We start from the raw sequence: 27,586 nt of genomic DNA, 5'->3' as shown, positions 1-27,586 counted from the left end.
GCTGTCAGTTCCCTGCTCCATCATTGTATTCAACTGTATCTGTGCTCTGAGGATGAAGATGCTGATCAATTCAAGATAGCTCCTCAAATTCGTGAATGTCTTGTTGTACCCGGGATGGTTGGGATGTATGGGTGCTTATTAACTTGTTTCCAGTTACCAGCTTAGAGACCCATTCATTCAGGATTGTGGCTACAGCTGAGGTGGATACATTGGTTTAAGTGTTGGCAGTATCAAGGGGCTATGAAGTTGGGATAGTTACAAGTTCTGTCCTTCCTGATCTGGAGGGACTTTATTTTTGTATTGCACATTTTGATTGTTGGGCACTCATATATTTAATGTGTCTGAACATTCTTTTTACAGAACCAGCACTACATGTGATTGTGTCTGCCGCTGCAACTCATTCCCATAAACGTCATTTGAGCTGAGCTGCAATACCAGACATGGCCTGTGGATAAGAGTGGAGCTGTTTTGGGAAACAAAGAAACTTTCTTTTTGTTTCATTTCATTTCATACCACCCCATTCAAAGCAAAATCAAAGGATAGCTTAGTCAAAGAATAGTGTCTCGTGTAAAATTCCAGGCTTAATTTTTAGAGGCAAGGACCAGCTTTAATTAATAAATGTGTCTATTAACAGCAAATGCTCTCCAATTATCTGTTTATTGGCAAATAAACGCTATCAATCTGGCAGAGGTTCTCAGATTATAGAAAAGAACATTGCCTTGCTGTGTGAAGCTAGTAGTAATATTTTGGGGGATCGGTTCAGCCTCACAGACAAGCAAGCCCATATTGTATTTTATTATTATTATTATTATTATTATTATTATTTATTGTTATAGCGCCATTTATTCCATGGCGCTTTACAGGTAAGGAGGGGTATACATAAAAACAAGTACAATAATCTTAAACAATACAAATCATAACTGGTACAGGAGGAGAGAGGACCCTGCCCGCGAGGGCTCACAATCTACAAGGGATGGGTGAGGATACAGTAGGCGAGGGTAGAGCTGGTCGTGCAGCGGTTTGGTCGATCAGTGGTTACTGCAGGTTGTAGGCTTGTCGGAAGAGGTGGGTCTTCAGGCTCTTTTTGAGCAGTGTCTTAATTACACTCAGCCAGATATGGTCAGATAAGCATTAATTAAATCAGCATGTCTCATAATAACTCTCCGGTCCCTATCCTGTATGCATGGCTCTCCAGTCCCTATCCTGTATGCATGGCTATCCCCTATCCTGTATGCATGGCTCCCCCGGTCCCTATCCTGCATGCATGGCTCTCCAGTCCCTATCCTGTATGCATGGCTCTCCAGTCCCTATCCTGTATGCATGGCTCTCCAGTCCCTATCCTGTATGCATGGATCCCCCGGTCCCTATCCCATATGCATGGCTCTCCAGTCCCTATCCTGTATGCGTGGCTCCTTATCCCCTTTCCCTAAGTATAATTCCTGCCAAAAAAAACAAAAAAAAAATCCTGTTTACCTGCCTGCGCTCCCTCGGTGTCACTGCATCTTGTTTTGGCTTCCAGCAGCTCTCTTCCAGCTGAGCGGTCACGTGGTACCGCTCATTAAGGTAATGAATATGCTCTCCATGCCTATGGGAGCAGTACCACGTGACTGCTCGGATGGAAGAGAGCTGCTGGCATCCGGAACGAGATGCAGTGTCACCGACTCACCGAGGGCGCGCAGGCAGACGAGTATGTGTGCCAGAAGCCAACGGCTGCGGCTGTCACTATGTGCTATTACCGCAGTGGCACAGGCTTTAGCCACAGCCAGCGGCTCCTCTCTTACCCGCCACTCCACCGCTCCCATTCCCCGCTGGCTCCTGTCTTACCTGACCATTGTGATCTATCTTCTTGCCCTTTTTTCTTGGTTTTTGTTTTTTTTTATTTTTATTTATTTATTTTATTATTATTATAATTTTTTGGGGGGATTTTTAATTTTTAGTTTTTTTTCTCTTTTTTTCTCCCCTTCTTTTTTTCCCTTCCCCCCTTTTCGAACATATATTATTCAGTTATAAAATTATTTCAGTTATGATTTAATTTCCTTAATAATAACATGCCTTGTCTCTAACCATTTTCTTCTATCAGTGATTTAACACCTAGCAAAGAGAACCCTCTTTGCTTGACTTGTATGACCTTTGACCTCATGTTAATAGATTATCTGACTGTCTCTTATAAAATTGATTATTTGTTATTTAAGATATTAACATTATTTGTATATGCTTGTGTATTTTCATGTAGATTTTGCTTGAGAAAGGCTACTAGCGCCAAAACGTTGCAGGAATATATCTGTCTACACCAGGGTCATTTTCTTGTTTTTGTTATGTGGTGATGTTTTGCCTCATTTTTTTTGACTATTGGTTAATAAATTCATTATATGAGTGCCAAAGTTTTTTGTATTACTACATGGACTTTTTTCTTCAGAGCACCATAACCTTATTAGACAGTGAGCACCCCTTATATTCTCTAACTGTTATGGGTGTAATGTCCCCAAATTCTGTACTAATTTCCCCCATCCTGGGCAACTTCCTGGCATATAGTGGTGTGAAAAAGTGTTTGCCCCCTTTCCTGATTTCCTCTGTTTTTGCATGTTTGTCACACTTAAATGTTTCAGATCACCAAACACAATTTAAATATTTGACAAAGATAAAACAAGTAAACACAAATTGCATTTTTTTTAAATTAAGGTCTTTATTATAAAAGGAAAAAGAAATCCAAACCTACAGGGCCCTGTGTGAAAAGTGATTGCCTCCCCTTAAAACATAAATTAAGTTTGGTAAATCACATCTTTGGGAAGCTGAGTTCAAATTCCCTAGCCACACTGAGGTCTGATTACTGTCACACCTGTCCTCAATCAAGAAATCAATTAAATGGACCTGCGTGACAAAAGGGAAGTAGACCAAAATAACATTAAAAGCTAGACATCATGCCTTGATCCAAAGAAGTTCTGGAACAAATAAGAAACAAAGTAATTGAGATTTATCAGTCTGGAAAAAGTTATAAAACCATTTTTAAAGCTTTGGGACTCCAGCGAACCACAGTGAGAGCATCCACAAATGGCGAAAACATGGAACAGTGGGGAGCCGTCCCAGAAGAGGTCGGTCAACCAAAGTTATCATAAGAGCACATCAACGACTCATCGGCAAGGTTACAAAAGACCCCACAACAACATCCAAATAACTGAAGGCCTCACCTCAGTTAAGGTCAGTGTTCACCATAAAAAAGAGACTTGGTGAAAATAGCCTGCATGGCAGAGTTCCAAGATGAAAACCACTTCTGAGCAATAAGAACATACAGGCTTATATCATTTTTGCCAAAAAAACATCTTGATGATTGTGAGGCATGACAGAGATGTTCCTCCTAGAATGTACCCCCACCTTGGCATTCCCCAGGCCATAAAAAGCAATGCAATGTTTTTCTTTAATTAAAAATGCCAGGGACAAGCTCTTTGAAGCTTGGACCCCACCAATTAGCACCGAGGTGTGAGCTCCTGCAGCTACAGGCAAACTGACTGAAGCACATCAAAACACCATTGTACAACAAGTCACAGCAGGCTCTGAGGTATTGAATCTGGGAAATGACCTATAATAACAGAATTCAATATCTCTGAGCCTAGCGGAGAACATTATCGGAATCGGCATTCGTTTTCCCATGCATCTCTATTATTTAGCCACCTCCAGAACCCTGCATTAAAGGATTATCTTTTTTCTTATTTCTTATTAGGGAGTTATAAAGCATTCATAATAGGAAGTACATAGGGTAGGCATATTTAGTCTCTATGTGCAGACAAAATCCAGTGGAAATCATTGGCGGCCACCGACACATTCAGCACTTCGGGCGGAAAGTTATGGGCTATCCACGATTCTGGGCAGAAAATCATGTTCTCAGACATGGGAGGAGAGAGGCAGCCCAGCCCAGGAGAGGCAGCAGAGTGTGGGAGAGTACAGCCTGAGAGATATAAGGTAGATCCTCATTTTGGACTAAGCTTTCTAATGGCCAGAGGATATGTTAGCTGACGCAGCCAGGAAAGATTTGGACCTGTGATCCATCAGCGCCTCCCTGTGGTCACATGCTACATAACATGGTAAATGCAACCTATCTATACTCTATCCTTGTACTACACTTGTGACTGTATACCTGTATTTTGTTCTTGTAAATATATCTGTATATCTCTAGTGTGCCTTTTCAGAGATTAAATATAAAATTACTCTTGGGCTGCTCTTTTATCTCGATTCACAAATCCGCACACTCCGATGGTTATATTATACGCTTCCCGGGTTGGTTTCTGACCCGATATAAGCCTGTTGTTGGACGGGGCTTATGTCAAATGAGGAACTGGTGGCAGAATTCCGTATTGTTTTAGTGAGGAACTCTGGCAATGATGGCCGGGAGGTTTAAATTTGTATCCCCAGCCTGGACTGGTGATATATATCCCCCCTCACTGGGAGCGCCTCACTAACTCGTACCTATAATGGAAACCTTTCCGGCGACTATTTGCCCTCAGTGCAGTTCCCTGACTGACCTGGAGCAAGTGGTGGCACCAGAGAGCCGATTCCTGCGGGTCCTTCTCTCCCCTCCCCCAAGGTGAGTGAAGTTGATGCCCCTTCCCCTGTGAGATCCCCCACAATGATCCACAAGAATTTTGGGAGAAACCTCTGTGGACTGATAAGACAAAAGTTGAACTTTTTGCAAGGTGTATGTGTAGGGGGTATGATATGTCTTTGCTGTTCTCGACCATGTGTTGATGCTGAGGAACCATATGATACGGTCAGACCCAGGAATGTGCTGTGTGACAGTGAGAGAAGTATGTCTCAATCCTTGCGAAATCGTTTGCAGACAGCCTTCAGTAGCGCAGAAGAGATTTGATCATGCTGGACCTGGAGTCACAGGTATGCTGACTAATGGACATTATTTTCATGTGATGGGAGGCCAGGGCTTAGAAGCCCTGGTGTCCTCGGCCCTCCCTCACATATGTTCCATTATATCTTGGGTAGAAGTAGCACAGCACTTTAGAAAAGGAATATCATACCAACAGTAAAATGTGTAGGTAGTGTGATGATCTGGGGCTGTTTTGCTGCTTCAGGACCTGGAAGACTTTCTGAGGTAAATGGAACCATGAGTTCTGCTGATTATAAAAAAAAAAACCTGAAGGAGAATGTCAGACCTCCAATGTGGCTGAATAACAAGAATTTGTCTAATATTTAAGTTTGTTTGATGAGCTGAAACATTGCAAAAAAAGAGGAAATCAGGAAAGGGGGCAAACACTTTTTCACACCACTGTATACCAGGAAGGGGCCCAGGATGGGGAAAATTAGTACAGAATTTGGGGACATCACACCTATAACAAAATGATGACTTTGGAGTGGCCTACTCAAAGTTCTGACCTTAATGCTGTGGAATGACCTTTAAATGGTGGTTCATACACGGAAAACTTCCAATGTGGCTGAATTACAAGAATTTTTCAAGCATGAGTGGGCCAAAATTTCACCAGAGCATTGTAAAAAACTCATTGCCAGTTATCACAAATGCTTGAATGCAGTTGTTGCTGCTAAGGGTGGCCCAACCAGTTATTAGGTTGAAGTAGCAATCACTTTTTCACACAGGGCAAGAACACTGTCTCTAGTGTCACCTATACGTCGTCACTTCCCATAAAATATCCCTAGTTATGTTTCAAGTGTTAAGCTCACCTGGTGAGATGGATCCACTAAGCCGCAGGTAGAAGTGAACACATGGACCAAGGGTGATGGCACAGTGGCGAGAACCAGGACAATGAGTTGTGCTGGATGGCAAGCAATAGGAGTAGAACAGTATAAAACACCATAAACCAAAGGAAAACGCAGAGATGACTGCAGCATAATGTGAAAAGTCTCTAAATAACAGTTTGTAATGCTTACAGCAAACAATCGATTAACAAGCAGTCCTGAGGAGCAGTAGTTGCAAGTTGTAGAAACCGCAGGAAAATGCAGAGATGATTGCAGTGTAATGTGAATACTCCCTAAATAACTGTTCGTAATACATCACACAGGTGGGCTAACAAGCAGGTCTGAGGAGTAGTAGATGCAAGTTGTAGAATTCACAGGAGTTTAAAGAGATGATTGCAGCTGAAGTAAAAGGTAAACTCCAAAACAAACAGCAACTGAAAACCCCAGTGACTGAATACTTAAGGCCCCGTCACACACAGCGATATTGCCAGCGAGATCGCTGATTTTGTGACGCCACAGCGATCTCGCCAGCGAGATCGCTGTGTGTGACATGGATCAGCGACCAGCCCCCCTGCCGTGTATCGCTGATCGTGCTCCATCGTCTTGGGCCGTTTTTTGACTGTTGGTCTCCCGCTGGCCAGCGCGCATCGCTGCGTGTGGCAGCGAGAGACCAGCAATCAGCGATGCTGGACGCTGGTTTACAATGTAAACAGTGGGTATCTAAGAGCCGCGCGGCTCTTAGTTACCCGCTGTTTACCTTGGAAACCAGCTTCTGAAACCAAAAATGGAGCACAGCACAGGCCAAAGGTGAGGGGAGTAGAGCCTGACCCTGGAGTTGAGATTGTTGAGCCTAACACTAAGGGTCCCGTTACACTTACCGATGCACCAACGATACGACTGGGTCAGGATCGCTGGTGCATCGCTAAATGGTCGCTAGTGAGCTGCCAAACAGGCATATCTCATCAGCAACGCAGCAGCCCGTCGGCGGTCGTTACTTACCTATCATACGAAGCGATGACTACTTCCACCTGCATCCATGCGTCGCTAGTCGGCGCCAGCGGGACGCCAGCGAGAAGAAAATGGCCCAGGACGTTCGAGCGCGATCAGCGATATCCAGCGGGGGGCCGGGTCACAGGTACATGTCACATGTAGCGAGATCACTAGCGATATCGCTGTTGCGTCACAAAGTCGGTGACGCTTTAGCGATCTCGCTATGTGTGAAGGTGGCTTAAGGCTTTTTTTGGGGGTCAGACATGGGCTTTCAGGTTAGCTACTTTAAGGTGGCACGACCAAGACACTTTTCTTTCTTTTGCAGCAGAACTAATTTATAGATAAAAATGGAGTGAAATGCTAAGAAAGTAAAATGTCAAGAGTCAAAGTTTTTTTTAAGAAGTACGAATAACTGGATAATATCCAGGGGCAGCCGCAGTAGAGAAAGCACGGTTGCCAGGGGTCTCGACAAATTGGAGTCCTTCCGGTTGTTGGAGTAATGCTTCTCAATTTGGATTGTAGAGGCAATATCTCATACACGGTTCTTGAGTTCAGTCCAAGTGGTCCCTGATTGTGACAACTAAGGCACACAGACAACTTGTATGATTGTGGAAAGGTTGGACCTGAAATAGTCAGTCTCCTTTGTATAGGAAAGGAAAATGGGAGAGGAAAATACATCAATGTATGATTCCGATCACTGGACCATGCTAGGTTGTTGGCCTCCAATCATAATAAAGAAAAACATGTTATACAGTGGGTACGGAAAGTATTCAGACCCCAGCCATTTGGTAAAATCAAAAAATTCATTTTTTTTCTCATTAATGTACACTCTGCACTCCATATTGACTGAAAAAAAACAGAAATGCAGAAATTTTTGCAAAGCTCACAGTGCTTGTCAGACCCAATGAGAATCATGAGGTCAAAGGAACTGGCCAAAGAGCTCAGAGACAGAATTGTGGCAAGGCATAGATCTGGCCAAGGTTACAAAATAATTTCTGCAGTACTCAAGGTTCTTAAGCGCATAATGGATTCCATAATCATTAAATGGAAGACATTTGGGACCACCAGAAGTCTTCCGAGACCTGGCTGTCGTGGGAGAAGACCCTTGGTGAGAAAGGTAAAGAAGAACCCCAAGATCACTATGGCTGAGCTCCACAGATGCAGTAGGGAGATGGGAGAAAGTTCCACAAAGTCAACTATCACTAGAGCCCTCCACCAGCTGAACCTTTATGGCAGAGTGGCCCAACAGAAGCCTCACCTCAGTGCAAGATATATGAAAACCCACATAGAGTTTGCTAAAAAAACACATGAAGGACTCCCAGACTATGAGAAATAAGTTTCTCTGGTCTGATAAGACGAAGATAGAACTTTTTGGTGATAATTCTAAGCGGTATGTGTGGAGAAAACCAGGCACTGCTCATCACCATGGGTAGCACGTGGCTCAGTGGTTAGCACTGCAGCCTTGCAGCACTGGGGTCCTGGGTTAAAATCCCACCAAGGACAACATCTGCAAGGAGTTTGTATGTTCTCCCTGTGTTTGCGTGGGTTTCCTCCAGGGACAGTGCCAATAATGTCTGTAAAGCACTGTGGAATTAAGGGTGTGTGCACACGTGGATTATGCTGTGGTATTTTTTACGCAGATTTGCCTAAATCTGCAGGTCAAAAGACCTGCGGATTAGCCTGCGGTTTTCCCTGCAGTTTGACACCTGTCATGGAGCAGGTGCCAAACCGCTGCGGAATCCGCACAAAGAAGTGACATGCTGCGGATTTAAAACCGCAGTAAATCCGCATGGAAAATTCCGCACCATGGGCACTGCGTTTTTCATTTTGTATTGCCTTAAATGGTACTGTACACCGCAGCAGAAACTGCAGCGGATCCGCAGGGCCAAATCCGCAACGTGTGCACACACCCTAATAGCGCTATATAAATGAGTAAAATAATAATAATAATTTTAATAATTATAACATAATGATAGGAAACTTAGATTGTGAGCCCGATTGGGGACAGTGCCAATAATGTCTGTAAAGCACTGTGGAATTAATAGAGCTATATAAATGAGTAAAATAATAATAATAATCACCTGCCCAATACAATCCCAACAGTGAAACATGGTGGTGAGAAGCATCATGATTAGTGTTGAGTGATACCACCCGATATTGTGAAAAATATCGGATCGGATTGGATCGGCCGATATCAAAAAAGTATCGGGTATCGCTGATTCCGATCCCAGAAGTCCCATTCAAGTCAATGGAACAGAAATATCGGAATTAAAAAAAACCCTTTCTTTCCTTGAAGTTTAATTCTACATGAAGAAAAACAACTAAGAATAATGTAGAATGTATTGGGGAGGTGGAGGAGATATTAAAGACATAGAGGTTTAGCCCAATCAAATGGAATAGCAGGAATAAATTTTTTTTTAAAAGATGTTCGGAGTTACAAAGATATTGACTATGTTAACCTTTTGTATATTTTGTTAGATATGTATGTTTCACAATTTCCATGCTCTTCACCTTCTTTTTTACTTCTCTAACACTTTCTCCTTCATCATCCTCAGCATCCTTCATCTTCTTCTTCTTCACCTTCTTCCTATTATTCTTTTTTTTTACATTCTTCATCTTCTTCCTATTATTCTTTTTTTTGTACATTCTTCATATTCATCTTCTTCCTATTCTTCTTCTTCATCATATTCTTATTTGTGACAGGCATTCCTGTAGTTGTTATCTATAAAAGTTTGAAGATTACACCTTCCGTTCTGCCTGTCACAAAAGATTTACAACAGGATTTGTCCGCGTTCAATTTGGCCTGCAGCAGCAGACATTTTCCAGGGGCACCACGAGGAGGAACGGACTCACCCCCATACACTGCTTAGTCTTCTTCTGCTTATAATTTAGATAATATCATTTGCTCTGATTTTTAGTCTTATACTTAGTGTTCTTCTGCTTTTGGTTTTTCTGCTTCCTGCTCTTCTGTCTCTTGTTGTTCTGCATCTTGGTGGTTGTCTTCATGTTCTTTGTCCTCTTGGCCATCTTCTTCAGGGTCATCTTTTTGGTCTTCTTCAGTGTGGTCTTCAGGGTCGTCGTCAGGGAGATCCAGAGTGAGAACCAAAAACCATTTCCACAAGCATGAACTTTGAAAAGTAGCAGAAGGTACAAGAAGGCTGAGGAACTGCCGAGAACCAGCTGATGGTACTGGAACCCGGATGGGCAGCAGAAGGAACAAGAGCCAATGGCACAACCGTGGACCAGCTGACGGTGCTGGAACACGGTTACTAAGCAGGAGGTACCTGTGCTACAAAGCACTACCAAGGACCAGCAGACGTTGCTGGAACTCGGATACCGAGAAGGAGGCACCTAGGCCAAAGGCACTGCCGAGAACCAGCTGACGGTGCTGGAACCTGGATGGGTAGCAGAAGCTAAAAGAGTCAATGGAACTACCGAGAACCAACTGACGGTGCTGGTACCCAGAGTGGCAGCAGAAGGAACAAGAGCCAATGACACAACCGTGGACCAACTGACGGTGCTGGAACACGGTTACCAAGCAGGAGGTACCTGTGCTACAAAGCACTACCAAGGACCAGCAGACGTTGCTGGAATTCGGATACCGAGAAGGAGGCACCTAGGCCAAAGGCACTGCCGAGAACCAGATGACGGTACTGGAACCCGGATGGGTAGCAGAAGGAACAAGAGCAAATGGAACTAGCGAGGACCAGCTGACGGTGCTGGAACCCGGAGGGGCAGCAGAAGGAACAAGAGCCAATGGCACAACCGTGAACCAGCTGATGGTGCTGGAACACGGTTACTAAGCAGGAGGTACCTGTGCTACAAAGCACTACCAAGGACCAGCAGACGTTGCTGGAACTCGGATACCGAGAAGGAGGCACCTAGGCCAAAGGCACTGCCAAGAACCAGCTGACGGTGCTGGAACCCGGATGGGTAGCAGAAGCTACAAGAGTCAATGGAACTACCGAGAACCAGCTGACGATGCTGCTACCCAGAGTGGCAGCAGAAGGAACAAGAGCCAATGGCACAACCGTGGACCAGCTGACGGTGCTGGAACACGGTTACTAAGCAGGAGGTACCTGTGCTACAAAGCACTACCAAGGACCAGCAGACGTTGCTGGAACTTGGATACCGAGAAGGAGGCACCTAGGCCAAAGGCACTGCCGAGAACCAGCTGACGGAACTGGAACCCGGATGGCTAGCAGAAGCTACCCCTGAAAAACAACGTTGCAAGGCCGCGAGCCGGCCCCAGTTACCGAAACCCACAGTCCTACAGGGGGGTGCTTGTCCTATTGGCACTACGGAACCAGCCTTTATTACCAGAACCCGCAGCCCACATAGGAAGCACCTAAACTGCAGGCACCATATACTCGGCTAACCCGACCGCAACACGACTGGACAACGTTTTGGTGGCAAAGTGACGTTGACACTACCCGGAAACAGCAGGCGTGCTGGAACCAGGTTGGGCAGGAGGGAGTACCCGTGCCAAAGACACTGCCGAGGACCAGCTGACGGTGCTGGAACCCGGATGGGTAGCAGAAGCTACCCCTGAAAAACAACGTTGCAAGGCCGCGAGCCGGCTGCAGTTACCGAAACCCACAGTCCTACAGGGGGTGCTTGTCCTATTGGCACTACGGAACCAGCCTTTACTACCAGAACCCGCAGCCCACATAGGAAGCACCTAAACTGCAGGCACCATAGACTCGGCTAACCCGACCGCAACACGACTGGACAACGTTTTGGTGGCAAAGTGACGTTGACACTACCCGGAAACAGCAGGCGTGCTGGAACCAGGATGTGCAGGAGGGAGTACCCGAGCCAAAGACACTGCCGAGGACCAGCTGACGGTGCTGGAACCCGGATGGGTAGCAGAAGCTACTCCTGAAAAACAACGTTGCAAGGCCGCGAGCCAGCCACAGTTACCGAAACCCACAGTCCTACAGGGGGTGCTTGTCCTATTGGCACTACAGAACCAGCCTTTATTACCAGAACCCGCAGCCCACATAGGGAGCACCTAAACTGCAGACACCATAGACTCGGCTAACCCGACCGCAACACGACTGGACAATGTTTTGGTGGCAAAGTGACGTTGACAATCCCCGGAAACAGCAGGCGTACTGGAACCAGGCTGGGCAGGAGGGAGTACCCGTGCCAAAGACACTTCTGAGCAGCAACTGGCGATGTTAGAGCCCAGGGTCAATCATGCAGCAGGCTGAGGCCTACTTGGAGCGAGTAGTAAATAAGATGTAGTGTGATTTTGGAGGCAGCAGGAGACTTTGTCGTCCACACAGCAGGGGAGCAGCTGGTGTTACTGAACCCCACACTAGAGCATGTGTTTTTCTCTGTGCAGACGGCACTTCCGAGCAACAACTGGCTGTGTTGAAGCCCAGGATCAATCATGGAGCAGGCTGAGGCCTACTTGAAGTAAGTTTTATATCGGTTGTACACTACTACTGATTGTAACCATGCTCCACTTAGGCCTCTGGCTCTACTGTCTCTAGTTTTTCCCTTGGCCTCCAACCCCGCCAGTTGCTGCTCTGAAGTGGCGTCTGCACAATCCACACTTGTTCCTGGGTTACAGGGGCTCAGTCACGTCAGTTGATCCCCTGATGTGTATCCGGCAAGGTCTCCTGCTCTGTCCACATTCCCACTACTAGTAATGGGAATGTGGACAGAGCAGGAGACATTGCCGGACACACATCTGGGGATCAACTGACGTGACTGAGCCCCAATAACAGAGGAACAAGTGTGGATTGTGCAGACGCCACTTCAGAGCAGCAACTGGCGGGGTTGGAGGCCAGGGGAAATACTAGAGACAGAGGAGCCAGAGGCCTAAGTGGAGCAGAGTTAAAAATCAGTAGTAGTGTGACTGTGTAGGCAGCAGGAAACTTTGCCATCCACACAGCAGGAGAGCAGCTGGCGTTACTGAACCCCACTGACACAGGAGCAAGTGTTTCTCTCTGTGCGGACGGCACTTCGAAGCAACAACTGGCTGTGTTGAAGCCCAGGATCAATCATGGAGCAGGCTGAGGCCTACTTGGAGCGAGTAGAAAATAAGATGTTGTGTGATTTTGGAGGCAGCAGGAGACTTTGTCGTCCACACAGCAGGGGAGCAGCTGGCGTTACTGAACCCCACACTGGAGCATGTGTTTTTCTCTGTGCAGACTGCACTTCCGAGCAACAACTGGCAGTGTTGAAGCCCAGGATCAATCATGGAGCAGGCTGAGGTCTACTTGAAGCAAGTTTTATATCGGTTGTACACTACTACTGATTGTAACTGTGCTCCACTTAGGCCTCTGGCTCTACTGTGTCTAGTTTTTCCCTTGGCCTCCAACCCCGCCAGTTGCTGCTCTGAAGTGGTGTCTGCACAATCCACACTTGTTCCTGGGTTACAGGGGCTCAGTCACGTCAGTTGATCCCCTGATCTGTATCCGGCAAGGTCTCCTGCTCTGTCCACATTCCCACTACTAGTAATGGGAATGTGGACAGAGCAGGGACATTGCCGGACACACATCTGGGGATCAACTGACGTGACTGAGCCCCAGTAACACAGGAACAAGTGTGGATTGTGCAGACGCCACTTCAGAGCAGCAACTGGCGGGGTTGGAGGCCAAGGGAAATACTAGAGACAGAGGAGCCAGAGGCCTAAGTGGAGCACAGTTAAAAATCAGTAGTAGTGTGACTGGGTAGGCAGCAGGAAACTTTGCCATCCACACAGCAGGGGAGCAGCTGGCGTTACTGAACCCCACTGACACAGGAGCTAGTGTTTCTCTCTGTGCGGACGGCACTTCCAAGCAACAACTGGCTGTGTTGAAGCCCAGGATCAATCATGGAGCAGGCTGAGGCCTACTTGGAGCGAGTAGAAAATAAGATGTAGTGTGATTTTGGAGGCAGCAGGAGACTTTGTCGTCCACACAGCAGGGGAACAGCTGACGTTACTGAACCCCACTAACACAGGAGCTAGTGTTTTTCTCTGTGAAGACGGCACTTCTGAACACCAACTGGCGTTGTTGGAGCCCAGGATCAAGCATGGAGCAGGCAGAGGCCTGATGGTTTTTGAATGTGGAGGCAGCAGGAGACTTTGTTGTCCACACAGCAGGGGAACAGCAGACATTACTGAACCCCACTAACACAGGAGCTAGTGTTTTTCTCTGTGAAGATGGCACTTCTGAACACCAACTGGCGTTGTTGGAGCCCAGGATCAAGCATGGAGCAGGCTGAGGCCTGATGGTTTTTGAATGTGGAGGCAGCAGGAGACTTTGTCGTCCACACAGCAGGGGAACAGCTGACGTTACTGAACCCCACTAACACAGGAGCTAGTGTGCTTTTCTATGTGAAGACGGCACTTCTGAACACCAACTGGTGTTGTTGGAGCCCAGGATCAAGCATGGAGCAGGCTGAGGCCTGATGGTTTTTTGCATGTGGAGGCAGCAGGAGACTTTGTCGTCCACACAGCAGGGGAACAGCTGACGTTACTGAACCCCACTAACACAGGAGCTAGTGTTTTTCTCTGTGAAGATGGCACTTCTGAACACCAACTGGCGTTGTTGGAGCCCAGGATCAAGCATGGAGCAGGCAGAGGCCTGATGGTTTTTGAATGTGGAGGCAGCAGGAGACTTTGTCGTCCACACAGCAGGGGAACAGCTGACGTTACTGAACCCCACTAACACAGGAGCTAGTGTGTTTTTCTCTGTGATGACGGCACTTCTGAACACCAACTGGCGTTGTTGGAGCCCAGGATCAAGCATGGAGCAGGCTGAGGCCTGATGGTTTTTGAATGTGGAGGCAGCAGGAGACTTTGTCGTCCACACAGCAGGGGAACAGCTGACGTTACTGAACCCCACTAACACAAGAGCTAGTGTGTTTTTCTCTGTAAAGGCGGCACTTCTGAACACCAACTGGCGTTGTTGGAGCCCAGGATCAAGCATGGAGCAGGCTGAGGCCTGATGGTTTTTGAATGTGGAGGCAGCAGGAGACTTTGTCGTCCACACAGCAGGGGAACAGCTGACGTTACTGAACCCCACTAACACAGGAGCTAGTGTGTTTTTCTCTGTGAAGACGGCACTTCTGGACACCAACTGGCATTGTTGGAGCCCAGGATCAAGCATGGAGGAGGCTGAGGCCTGATGATTTTTGATTGTGGAGGCAGCAGGAGACTTTGTTGTCCACACAGCGGGGGAACAGCAGACGTTACTGAACCCCACTAACACAGGAGCTAGTGTTTTTGTCTGTGCGGACAGCACTTCCGAGCGACAGCTGGCTGTGTTGAAGCCCAGGATCAATCATGCAGAAGGCGGAGGCCAACTTGCAGCAAGTTTGATATAGGTTGTAGACTACTACTGATTGTATCCGTGCTCCACTATGGCCTCTGGCTCCACTGTCTCTAGTATTTCCTCTGGCCTCCAACCCCGCCAGTTGCTGCTCTGAAGTGGCGTCTGCACAATCCACACTTGTTCCTGTGTTACTGGGGCTCAGTCACGTCAGTTGATCCCCTGATGTGTGTCCGGCAAGGTCTCCTGCTCTGTCCACATTCCCAGACGGCACTTCTGAGCGACAACTGGCTGTGTTGAAGCCCAGGAATTACAGTTCAGGAGGTAGAAACATGAACACAACAGGAGACCTGGATACTGTTGCCAACCAATTATTTATTCTGGTAGAGGACTGGCAAATTCTGGCGAGATGCAGGCCTTGTTCATTTTCAGAAAAGTAAGCCGGTCAACGTTATCAGAGGATAGTCGCGTGCGACGGTCTGTTAGTACACCACCTGCGGCACTAAAGACGCGTTCCAATAATACACTGGCAGCAGGGCAAGCCAGCACCTCCAATGCATACTGGCTAAGCTCTGGCCGTGTATCCAGCTTTGAGACCCAAAACTTGAAGGGGGAAGAGCCATCTGGGAGTACACTGACAGGGCAAGACATGTAGTCTGTCACCATCTGACGGAAACGTTGCTTCCTGCTGACTGGAGCCATCTGTGATGGTGTAGACATTTGTGGCGAACACACAAAATATTGCCACATTTGGGCCATAGTGGTCTTGCCTTGTGCTGAGGCGCTGCCTCTGCTCCCTCTTTGTGCCGCGCTTCCTCCACTGCCTCGACGCACAGAGCTGCTTTGTAAAGCACTAGCAGCACTGCTGTCGGGTGGAATGGAGAACATGATGGACTGCACCAGTGTGTCTTGGTACTCCCGCAGTTTACACTCCCGGTTCAACGGTGATATGAGGCTTTGTAAGTTGTCCCGGTAGCGAGGATCTTGGAGGGTGTACACCCAATAATCAGTCGTGTTGAGAATGTGGGCGATGCGGCGGTCATTTCTCAGGCACTGCAGCATGAAATCAACCATGTTCTGCAGACTTCCAACTGCCAAAGAAACGCTGTCCCCTGCTTGAGTTGTCATCTCTGCCTGCTCTGCATCACCCCACCCTCGCTGTACATACTGACTAGAGCATTGTGTACCTCCCTCCTCTGGAGAGATGTCTTCCTCCTCCATTGAGTCCTCCTCATCCTGCTCACAAAGTGTCCCCTGCCTAGGCCTTTGTGAGGAACCACGTAGCGCAGACTGTCCAGAAGCAGATGGCATTTGTGACTCCTCATCCTCCACCTCTTCCAAAACCTCCTCCCTTAGTGCTTGCAGTGTTTTTTCAAGCAGGCAGATAAGGGGGACAGTCATGCTGACTAGTGCATCATCTGCACTCGCCATCCGCGTAGAATCATCGAAGGCACGCAAAACGAGGCAGATGTCCTTCATAGAGGCCCACTCAGTGGTGCTGAAGAGTGACCGGCGCACAGTGCGACTTGTTTGCACCTGATGCAGCTGGTACTCCATGACTGCTGCCTGCTGCTCACACAACCGCTCCAACATATGTAATGTTGAATTCCACCTGGTGGGTAGGTCACATATGATGCGATGTTCCGGAAGGCGTAATCGGCGTTGCAGAGCTGCAAGGCGCGATCTTGCCGTGCTGCTCCCACCACCTCCCTGTTCCTCACGCCATGATGGGTCAAGGACCTCATCATCTACCCTCCCCTCTTCAAACACCTCCTTCTCCTGGGTAGTCTCGCCAGCACCGTACGCACCAGAAAGTGGCACCTGAGTCTCGTCATCATCTGATGCGTACTGAGGTGTGCTGACCATAGGCACTGGCCCACCCGCCTCTTCAGATTCAGAGGGACAAAGAAGTTGCGCATCACTGCATACTCCCTCTTCTTCACATTCTTGAATGCTGCTTCGCTGGCCCCCTCTTTCCAAGCCAACAGATTCAGAGAACAGAAGTAGAGACTGTGATGGCTCCTGTCCAGGGCTCTCTGACTGCCTGGGCTCTTTGGCAGGTGGTGAAGAGACAGATGGTTGCTCTTCAGTGCTCTGGCCCTGAGAGGACGTGGATGTCATTGAAGTCGATGCATTAGCTGCCATCCATCCGACAACGGCTTCAATTTGTTCCTCCCGCAGCAGTGGGGTACGGCGAGGTCCTACAAAGCTGCGCATAAAGGACTGTTGCCTGCTAAAACTGGGGGATGCTGACTCACTGGTGCCCACAGCAGGCACAGAATCCCCAAGTCCTCTCCCTGCAGAATCCCCACGTCCTCTCCCTGCAGAATCCCCACGTCCTCTCCCTGCAGAATCCCCACGTCCTCTCCCTGCTGAAACTCCACGCCCACGCCCACGTGCCTTACTCCCTGCCTTCTTCATCTTGGTAGACTGATAAAGATAGGCAGAAAAGTACAAAGGTGGGGGCTTAGTGTGCTTATTCCTGAACAGCTGGTAACAGGTATAAGAAACACTAATTTTATGAAGTGTGTGTGTGGACTACACTTTAATAGGAGCTAATGTGGCCTACACAACTGTCAAATGGAGTGTTTGGTGAACTTTATTTTGTTTTTTTCTTTTAAAAAAAACTAAAAGGATGTGACCAAAGATTTGAAAGCGATAGTATCACTAACTTTTTGGAGCTATTACAATGCAGGAAGGTAACCTACAATGCAAAAGATGAGGCTCCAAAAAATAGGGTAACACTAATCTGGCTGCAGCTGAAGGGCACAAGCCAGAAAAAAGGCTCCTCTATTTACTCCTATATAGTGTTTGCAACCAACCAATGTAGATGGATACGGATGGATGCACACTAATAGGAGAATAAAAAATGAGCTGCAATAAAAGAAAAATATGTGTGAGGCAGTGACGCACGCTGAGCGGCCTACAACCAGACGTAGCTGCAGGACACACTAGTCAGCGTGAGCTGCACTCACACACAGTCAGAGACCTCTCAGACAGCCGTGAACAGTGCAGATAAGTGGGCAATAGCACTGAAAGGCTGCAGAGAGGGTCCGCTGTCTACTCCTATAGTGTTTGCAACCACCATATATGGATATGGATGGATGCACACTAATAGGAGAATAAAAAATAAGCTGCAATAAAAGAAAAATATGTGTGAGGCAGTGACGCACGCTGAGTGGCCTACAACCAGAAGTAGCTGCAGGACACACTAGTCAGCGTGAGCTGCACTCACACACAGTCAGAGACCTCTCAGACAGCCGTGAACAGTGCAGATAAGTGGGCACTAGCACTGAAAGGCTGCAGAGAGGGTCCGCTGTCTACTCCTATAGTGTTTGCAACCACCGTATATGGATATGGATGGATGCACACTAATAGGAGAATAAAAAATGAGCTGCAATAAAAGAAAAATATGTGTGAGGCAGTGATGCACGCTGAGCGGCCTACAACCAGACGTAGCTGAAGGACACACTAGTCAGCGTGAGCTGCACTCACACACAGTCAGAGACCTCTCAGACAGCCGTGAACAGTGCAGATAAGTGGGCACTAGCACTGAAATGCTGCAGAGAGGGTCCGCTGTCTACTCCTATAGTGTTTGCAACCACCGTATATGGATATGGATGGATGCACACTAATAGGAGAATAAAAAATGAGCTGCAATAAAAGAAAAATATGTGTGAGGCAGTGACGCACGCTGAGCGGCCTACAACCAGACGTAGCTGAAGAACACACTACTCAGCGTGAGCTGCACTCACACACAGAGACCTCTCAGACAGCCGTGAACAGTGCAGCAAACTGGGCACTTGCACTGAAAGGCTGCAGAGAGGCTCCGCTGTCTACTCCTATATTGTTTGCAACCAACGTATATGGATACGGATGGATGCACAGTGCACACTAATAGGAGAATGAAAAATGAGCAGCAAAAAAATAAAAATATGTATGAGGCAGTGACACGCAGAGCGGCCTACAACCAGACGTGGCTGCAGGACACAGACCTTGCAGACAGCTGTGAACACTGCTGCAAGGCAAAAGAAAGCTACAGTGGTGGATTATGTAGCCTGGGTAAAGCACACTATGATTGTGAAAATCGCTATCTCTAACTGTCCCTCACAGTCTTGAACAGCAGTCTGTCCCTAACTGAATTCACAGCAGAGTGAACCAGAAATGGCGGCTGCGGCGACTTTTATAGTGCATCATGACATCATTTCAGCAGCCAATCACAGCCATGCCATTAGTTAACATGCCTACATGCCTAACAGGATGTGCCCACACTTCTGAGGATTGTCATTGGCTGAATCAAATCAAACTGGCTCATAGCATTATGGGAACTTCCGATTCCGGTATTCGATATGCTAAAAGTATCGGAACTCAGTATCGGAATTCCGATACAGTGAATATCGGCCGATACCTGATACTTGCGGTATCGGAATGTTTAACACTAATCATGATGCTATGGGGGTGTTTTTCAGCTGCATGGACAGGACGACTGATTGCAATTGAAGGAAACATGAATGCGGACAAGTACAGAGATATCCTGGATGAAAACCTCTTCCAGAGTGTTCTGGACCTCAGACTTGGCCGAAGGTTCACCTTCCAACAAGACAATGACCCTAAGCACACAGCTAAAATAACAAAGGAGTGGCTTCAGAACAACTCTGTGACCATTCTTGACTGGCCCAGCCAGAGCCCGGACCTAAACCCAATTGAGCATCTCAGGAGAGACCTGAAAATGGCTGTCCACCAACATTCACCATCCAATCTGACGGAACTGGAGAGGATCTGCACAGAAGAATGGCAGAGGATCCCCACACCCAGGTGTGAAAAACTTGTTGCATCATTCCCAAGAAGACTCATGGCTGTACTAGCTCAAAAGGGTCTGAATACTTATGATCAAGTGATATTTCAGTTAATCTTTTTTAATAAATTTGCACAAAATTCTACATTTCTGTTTTTTTTTCATTCAAGATGGGGTGCAGATTGTACATTATTGAGAAAAGACTGAACTTTTTTGAATTTACCAAATGGCTGCAATGAAATAAAGAGTGAAAAATTTAAAGGGATCTGAATACTTTCCGTACCTACTGTATAGAAACATATAATTATCTATTTATGGTCACGGATATAGTTATTCAGCTTGCAATATAAATTGAACTTATTTGTAATAATAATAATAATAATAATAATAATAATAATAATAATAATAAAAAAAAAATCATAGAACCAAAATAAGTGGCTGAAAATCTCAAATTTTCTCATATATCTGAGTGGGAACCAAAGTCGATAAGAAACCAAAATGATACACACTGAACCTTGAGATTTAACAATAGTAGATCGGAACTCAAAGTTATAATATGATACATAAATAATATACTGAGATTCAAGGCTAGAAAAGGAGTTTATGAGAAGCAATATCTATGAAACATCAATCAATATAACAATTACTATATCACTGTTAGCTCCAAAAAATAGAAAAAAATCGTATAGCCACAGTACAAACACCAGAGGGAGCACATTGCATTGTAAGTTATACAGCTCCCTTTGAGTTTTTAGAGCTCCCCTTAGTGGTGTTTTCAGGCAGCCGGAATTTTATAAGGAAGAAAACGGATAACATTTTTAGCTCTTGCAAAGGAAAACTGAAGCTGATGTACGAGGCAAGATGACATGATTGGTTTCTTCTCTATTTTTTGGTAGCTTTAATAAATAAATAAAATTCTGTAAAAATGGCAGCCAAGTTTTGATTGGTTAATAGTAGTTAAAATCACATTAGCCTATCGTATACTGTTATTGGAAGAAATAGTCCTTTGAGTGCTGAATGTGCCTACTTCATAAATAAGTCAGTCTTCATTCCTTTCCATCTGGAAACATTGTCACATTTTATTGAAGCCATTTGCAACATCCAGAATTTATAATACCGACGCGGAGAAGTGAAAGACAATCACAAATGTACAAAAAAGCGCATTATGCTAAAACCGTTTGCATGTGGATAAATAAGTAATAGTGCATCGAGTTAAAGAAATACAATAAGATGAATAAGAAAATAATGTCTTCATTAAAAGATAATGAAAAGGATCAAAAGATAATGAGTAGAGTTGAGCGAAACAGGTCGGCCAGATTCATAAGTCGCCGACTTATGCCAAAGTCGGGTTTCGCCGACCGAAACCCGACCACAGCGTGAAGTCGGCCATGCGGTCGGCAAAACGAGCGCCAAAGTCGGATTTCCCAGAATGCTTGCACGTGACTTTTTTCAGCTAATGAGTAAGGACGTACACTGTGGACAACGATATGACATGTGCAGCGTCGAGAGAGAGATTTCGCCACCTCTAGGGTTAAAGTCTGCCGACTTTGCTTCCCCATTGACTTGCATTGGGTTTTGTTTTTCAGTCGGACCACCGACTTTTCCCGATAGTCGGTCAATTTCGTTCGACTCGACTTTTGAGAAAGTCGGGTTTCATGAAACCCGACTCGACCCTAAAAAAGGCAAAGTCGCTCATCTCTAATAATGAGAGATTACGAGGGAGAATGTGAAATACGTAGGGAGCAACGAGAAAAGATGGAGAGAAGAAGACTAATGGAAATAATAGCCAGGTTCTTAAAGGGCTAAGCAACACTCCTCTTGTCTCCAGGTTGTGCCTGGTATTGCGACTTGGCCTAATTTGCTTCAATAGATCTAAATTGTAAAAAATATATCACATCACTTAGTTTATTGGAAAAACACTGATGGCAAATCCTTAAAAGACTAAAAAAATCATGAGGAGGAATCACCTTTGTTAGAGAACTAAAGACGTTATGCTGACCCTGCTAATCCACCCATAGCTTCAGACCTGCTGCTCCGACGATCTCCAGTTGACTGCTAATGATGGCGCCATGACTAGAAGGAACCCAACTGCTGCGGCTATATAGCTGCAGGGTCAGAACACATCTCCAAAAAAATAGCCTCAGTTTAAAGATTTTTCAAATCAATTAGTAGTTTAGTATACAATCATCAATATTGTCTCCTTTTCTTTATTCTTTTTTCCCTAAGAAGTAAAATGGACGTATTTGAGTATATGTGTAGCCTATTTTTCACTACATGAAAATCACTCCAACTTAAAAGTCTCTGGGTTTCAGTTTTTGACGGTGAAGAACAGAAGGCATGCACTGGCATGTATTTTTTAACAAATCTATAAAGCTTGCTGCCGTGTTCATTTCTTTTAGGCTAAGTGCAGATGGACTTTTTTGCCCTGCGGATTTTTCCGCGCAGAATTGAAGAAATCTGCAGGTCAAATGACCTGTATTTTTCCTGAGGATTTCTTCCTTTTTTCTTGTGGTTTTCTTGCGGTTTTTGTGCGGTTTTCCCCTGCGGATTTCCCCCTGCGGATTTGGAGAATAGAGCAGGTGGAAAACCGCACAAAAGAAGTCACATGCTGCATATTTTGAACCACAAGAAAACCGCGCGGAAAAATCTGCAGCGTCTGCACAGCGTTTTTTTTTTTTCCTGTTGACTACCATGCTACTGTACATCACAATGCGGATATGCAGCATTTCTGCGCGGTAAAATCCGCTGCGGATCCGCTGGATATCTGCATCGTGTAGACATGGCCTTATACCCATCACGAATATTGTCATTCCATGCTTAAATTTAGGTGTTTCATACATAATAGCAAATCACAGAATTCATGGCTGCGTATTAAGTAAAAGCACTCCCTGTATCCACCAAGCTTAATCGCACTGCTAATCAGTCCGTTGTTTCAGTATGCTCTCATGAGAGTTACCGCACCTTGTGAGATTTGGTAGGCCTGAAGACATAAACTCCTTCCTAAAGGTCCGTTTACATGGACCGACCGGTGGCAAGATACAGCTGACACTCGGGAAATTTTTACCGATCGGCGGCTATTTAAATGCCTGTTCACACAGGCAGACCAAAGGAAACACACTGAGCGATCTATGCTAGATTTGCAAAAACTCTTACTGTTGCTCTTATTCATTCTCATCTGGACTACTGCCACTCTCTACCAATTGGTCTCCCTCTTACCAAACTTTCTCCTGTCCAATCTGTCCTGAATGTGGCAGCCAAAATCATATTTCTGTCCATGCCTTCACCTTGTGCCAGTTATTGCACTGGTTGCCCATCCGATACAGAGTACAATATATACTCATCGCTCTTACCCACAACGCTCTCCATAGTTTTGCACCACCCTACATCTCGTTCCTCTTCTCTGTCTATTGCCCTACCCATTCCCTCTGTTCTGCAACTGATCTAAGACTAACATCCTCCATATCTGAGTCACCCACTACCAATTCCAAGACTTCTCTTGTGCTGCACCAGTTTTGTGGAATGCACTATCCCAAAAGATCCGATTAATACTTAGCTTCCACAATTTAAGGCGTGCTTTAAAAACACATCTCTTTATACAGGCCTATCACCTCACTTCACTAATCTAACTTTCCTCTGTTGCCCCTTCTAATTTTTCCTAAGAATTTGGTTCCTCTTATTCACCTGTCTCCACATCCTCCATGCATCCAATAGCACTTGGAAACTGTACTTTGACAGCTATTGGCTGATGACCGAATATTGCAGCTTTATATCATAACCCCTGTTTATCATAATGATGGCTGGACCGAACCTGACAAGCACTTCTTACCTATTGTTTCCCCCCATTTCCTTATAGATTGTAAGCTATGTCAATAAAATTATTAGATTGCTGAGTGCAAATAGGCTGCCATAGTGTGACGGCCGTCTGCGAATCTGGGCTGCAGTAGGAACAGCACCCCGAGTAACCCCGAGACCCTTAACCCCTATACAGGTATCTGGAATTGTAGCAAGGCCCAGGGGGTAGCTGTTCAGAGGAGCAGTGGACCAGAGCAGGACGGCCGCTAAGGGGTCAAAACTAAAACAGTCGGAGGCCGGAGGGCAGCAGAGGTACGAAATCAGCAGACAGAAGGAGAGTCAAAATTCCAGGCCAGGGTCAGTAAAACCAGGAAGGCAGCAAGGTACAAAATCAGCAGGCAGAAGGAGAGTCGGGAATCCAAGCAAAGGTCAGCGTCAAAATATCAGAATAGAGGCAGAGGTACAAAAATGGCAGGCAATAGAATCGTCAGAAATCCAGGCTGAGGTCAGAGTTTAACTATAGCAAATTACACAGTAGCACGCAGGGGAACCAAGAATATATCCGGCGGCTTGCAAGACCAGTCCCAAGGTATTTGAGGGATCAGGTCATCCCTCACAGGTTCCCGGACTGATGAATTAACCAGGACCGCCCCCAGGACCAGGCCAGACGGACATGCAGTAAGTCCTACATGATTGACAGAGGGGCGGAGCCTGCAGCCACCAGATGCCTGCGCAGGGGCCTCTTCTCTGTCACCACCCTCACCCTGAGGCGAACCACGGCGCCTCCCAGTGGTCGAGGCAGGAACAGCCGTCCCCGAGTCTGATGGCGACGTGACGGCCCGGCGCCTCCTAGTGACCGAGACCGGAACAGCAGGCTCCGAGTCTGGCGGCGAAGTGTCAGTCTGGCGCCTCCTAGTGGCCGAAGCCGGAACAGCAGGCCCTGAGTCTGACAGCGACGTGACACATAGTTCTCGGCAGCGCAAGTCCTGTTTACGCAATTTGATCATTTCATCTGATGAATGAGCGCTTTTGTAGTTCATCAGGTGATCGGCAGCCTGTTTACAAGCCAAGATAATAGTGAAATGAGCAATTTTAGCAACACTTGTTCACAATTATCTTGCAGTGGAAATGACCCTTTACTCTATCAACAGTGAGGATAAATATTGTAAATGTTGAGAAATAAAAATAAATCCTCCAAAAATAAATTTTGTGTCAGCAACTATGGCTAAATCAGCAAAGCCAAGGGCCAAACACTTGCTGGGATCCGGACATTTAGGGGATCATGATAGACCATAATTAACAAGGATTGCTTCGAAGGGTGACTTCAGAATCGGGTTGTCTTCTACTGGACCTTGAGTCAGACTCAGATCCATAAAAAAAAAACAACTTCTGGTTTAGTGAGAAAGTTTGGTCATGTAATTACTGTAATAACCTTTGAATATTTTTTTAGAAAAGTTTAAGAAAGATATCAAAGTACGACCATGGTCATCCTCATGCTCCACACACACTGATGTCGGATGTCCCATCACATCAGCCAAAGGATGATGTGCAAAGAAGAGATCTAAAGATATGAAGTAGATTGAGGTGTCACAGATGAGATTGTGATAGAGAATGTTAGAAAAGTAATATGTATCAAAAATATTGTGACAGGCTATAACAGCAACAATCTGAAGATGGTGAAGATAGCGATCATGTGTTGTGAGCCAACATGACAGATCAAATATGGAGATGAGAGGGTGAATGGAAGCGGAGATAAGATGCAGATGGAGATCAGCTCCGCATGGGGCAACTGACAGATACCATGAAATGAAGGTCAGGTTTGGAGACAATAGAGGAGGGAAAACATGGAAAGATGAATGGGAATGGCAGTAACTTATCTAGAAAGAGAGAGAGATGTCAGAAGTAATATGTATTGTAGATGGAGGTCAGACCGAGAGAGGATGGGACACATAAAACGTCTACAGAAGATGAGAGAGGCGATAACTCATTTTAAAGATGTGTAATATGGGCAATAACGGGCAGCTTCCACATGGATCTATTATTTATTATTAAAATGTACTAGTAGCAGTCCTGACATCCATAAATCTTTCATGGTTACATATCTGGATGACTTTGCAGATGACAAGAGAACAAGTATCTTCGATGAAGGTCGCATATAGCTTTTTGTGTTACTAGTTTTTACCTTGGAAAGTGCGAGCGTGGGATGGAGCGGAAATAATGGCAGGCGGGCACCAAGAAGTCCAATGCAGTAAACTTCAAATGTACTTATTGCACAGCACGTAGCAACTGCGCCAGTAATTTATTTACAAGGTTCAGAATCCAACAGCCACAATCTCTCCGTATGAGGCTGACAATTTAGAACTGTACAACGGGATCAGGGGTTGAGGACTGAGTTCAAGGTAATAAGAGGACAGTATTCATGATGTGTATACAATAAGGCTTAGGGGTTAGAGCCAGGATATTTAAAGTCCAGAACCATCTACAGAACCAGCAGTGCATCCTAGAGGCATAAGTTGGCCATATTCCTTAATATTATGCTGGTCAATATCGACGGGTCTTTGATTGACGATCTAATGTGTATGGGGGCGCCAGCCAAATGATGTGCAAGAGTGATGTTCAAAAGTCATGTCACATTTCAGTCTGCTATTTGCATTTTTCCCTCTGAGATATGCCACCGGATGATGTGTCAGTCAGTGGCTTTTTCAAAGAGAACACAGGAGCGCTTGGCCGATGAGCGGTCGTGCCGTTGGGAGAGTAAGCTAAGATGGCGACCATTCTGCCAACAGCCATCTAATATGTATGGCTAGCTTTACACTCTGGTGCCGAGGTCGACCTTGCAGCTGTACAATGTTGTGGCAGTGGGCTGGTCAGACTGGACATCCTCAGCTCTAGACACTCTCATGTCTCCTCTCTGGCATTAACCATCTTGTCTCATAGAGGGAAAGGTGCACAAGACAGGGCTTACACTACAGTGAGTCTACAGTTACTGTCCTGGGCCATATCTGGGGGGACCTTTACATAACAGTTTCCTTTTCTTGCCTGCATCTTTCTTGCTTACTTCATCTTGAAGGTCCGGGGAAATTTCTGCATGCAACTCTATCTCCATGGCCATAAGATTACATGCAAACTTTTTCTTCCTGGGCTTATCTATTGTTTTCTGCAATCTTATTTTACAGGCTCTCTGCCTTGCTCAGCTGTGTGCAAGGGATCCAACCTGCACCCCTAACATGGGGATATGGCCACTTCATGGTATATGCTTAACTGGTGCTTTCTGGTGCCTGCCAGGGTTTATGTGAGTGGAGGGTTCTCTGGCAGCACCATTCACATGCTGCATTGACTGCACAGGACCGTCCCTAACCAGCAGCTCTGAGCTATTCCCTGCAAACTTTGGAACAGCTAATATCGTACAGTTGCTCCTGGCACACCCTAAAACCTTTCTAGAAAACCAACTCTTTGCTATGACTCGCCTAAAATAGATTTTTGTATGATACACTATAATGTGACTGCAAACCTATGTATTATGGTCCCCTATGAAAATACAAGTCTCATTCTGAATGCTAAAGTAAAGCCTTCTTGAACAGGTTTCTTGCTGGGACCCCTTTTTCAAAGACCAATTCTATTGGTGGTATGGAACCATAGCTGGAGAGTTGTTAAGCCACGTTCAGCTATATCATGTTTCCTGTGAAAAAAGGTTAGTCCAAGCAATAAGCTGTGTAACATTTGCAGGAAGGAGACATATTTCAGAAAAAAATAGGCTAGCCATGCTGGGTATATAAGAATGAGTAATCAAGACGGCGGTTAAGGAGAAGAAGGTTCTGGACAGTGATTGTTGCCAGACTTCAGCTGTGGAGCCATTAGGCTTTTCTATCCTATATTAATAGAACATGGGATGTAATTAAAATAATTAAAGGGGTGGTCCGAAATACAAATTAATTTTTATCCTAAATCCCTATCTATTTAATGCCATAATCTAATCTATTTTCTAATATATTTTAATTAAAATTCCCTATCCTACCCTCTCTGCATTATCTAACTACTTTTTTTT

Source organism: Dendrobates tinctorius, unplaced genomic scaffold, assembly GCF_039654945.1.
Source record: "Dendrobates tinctorius isolate UK_male_01 unplaced genomic scaffold, ASM3965494v1 ptg000158l, whole genome shotgun sequence".
In the NCBI taxonomy this organism is placed as follows: Eukaryota; Metazoa; Chordata; class Amphibia; order Anura; family Dendrobatidae; genus Dendrobates; species Dendrobates tinctorius.
This window is presented reverse-complemented; position numbering follows the sequence as displayed.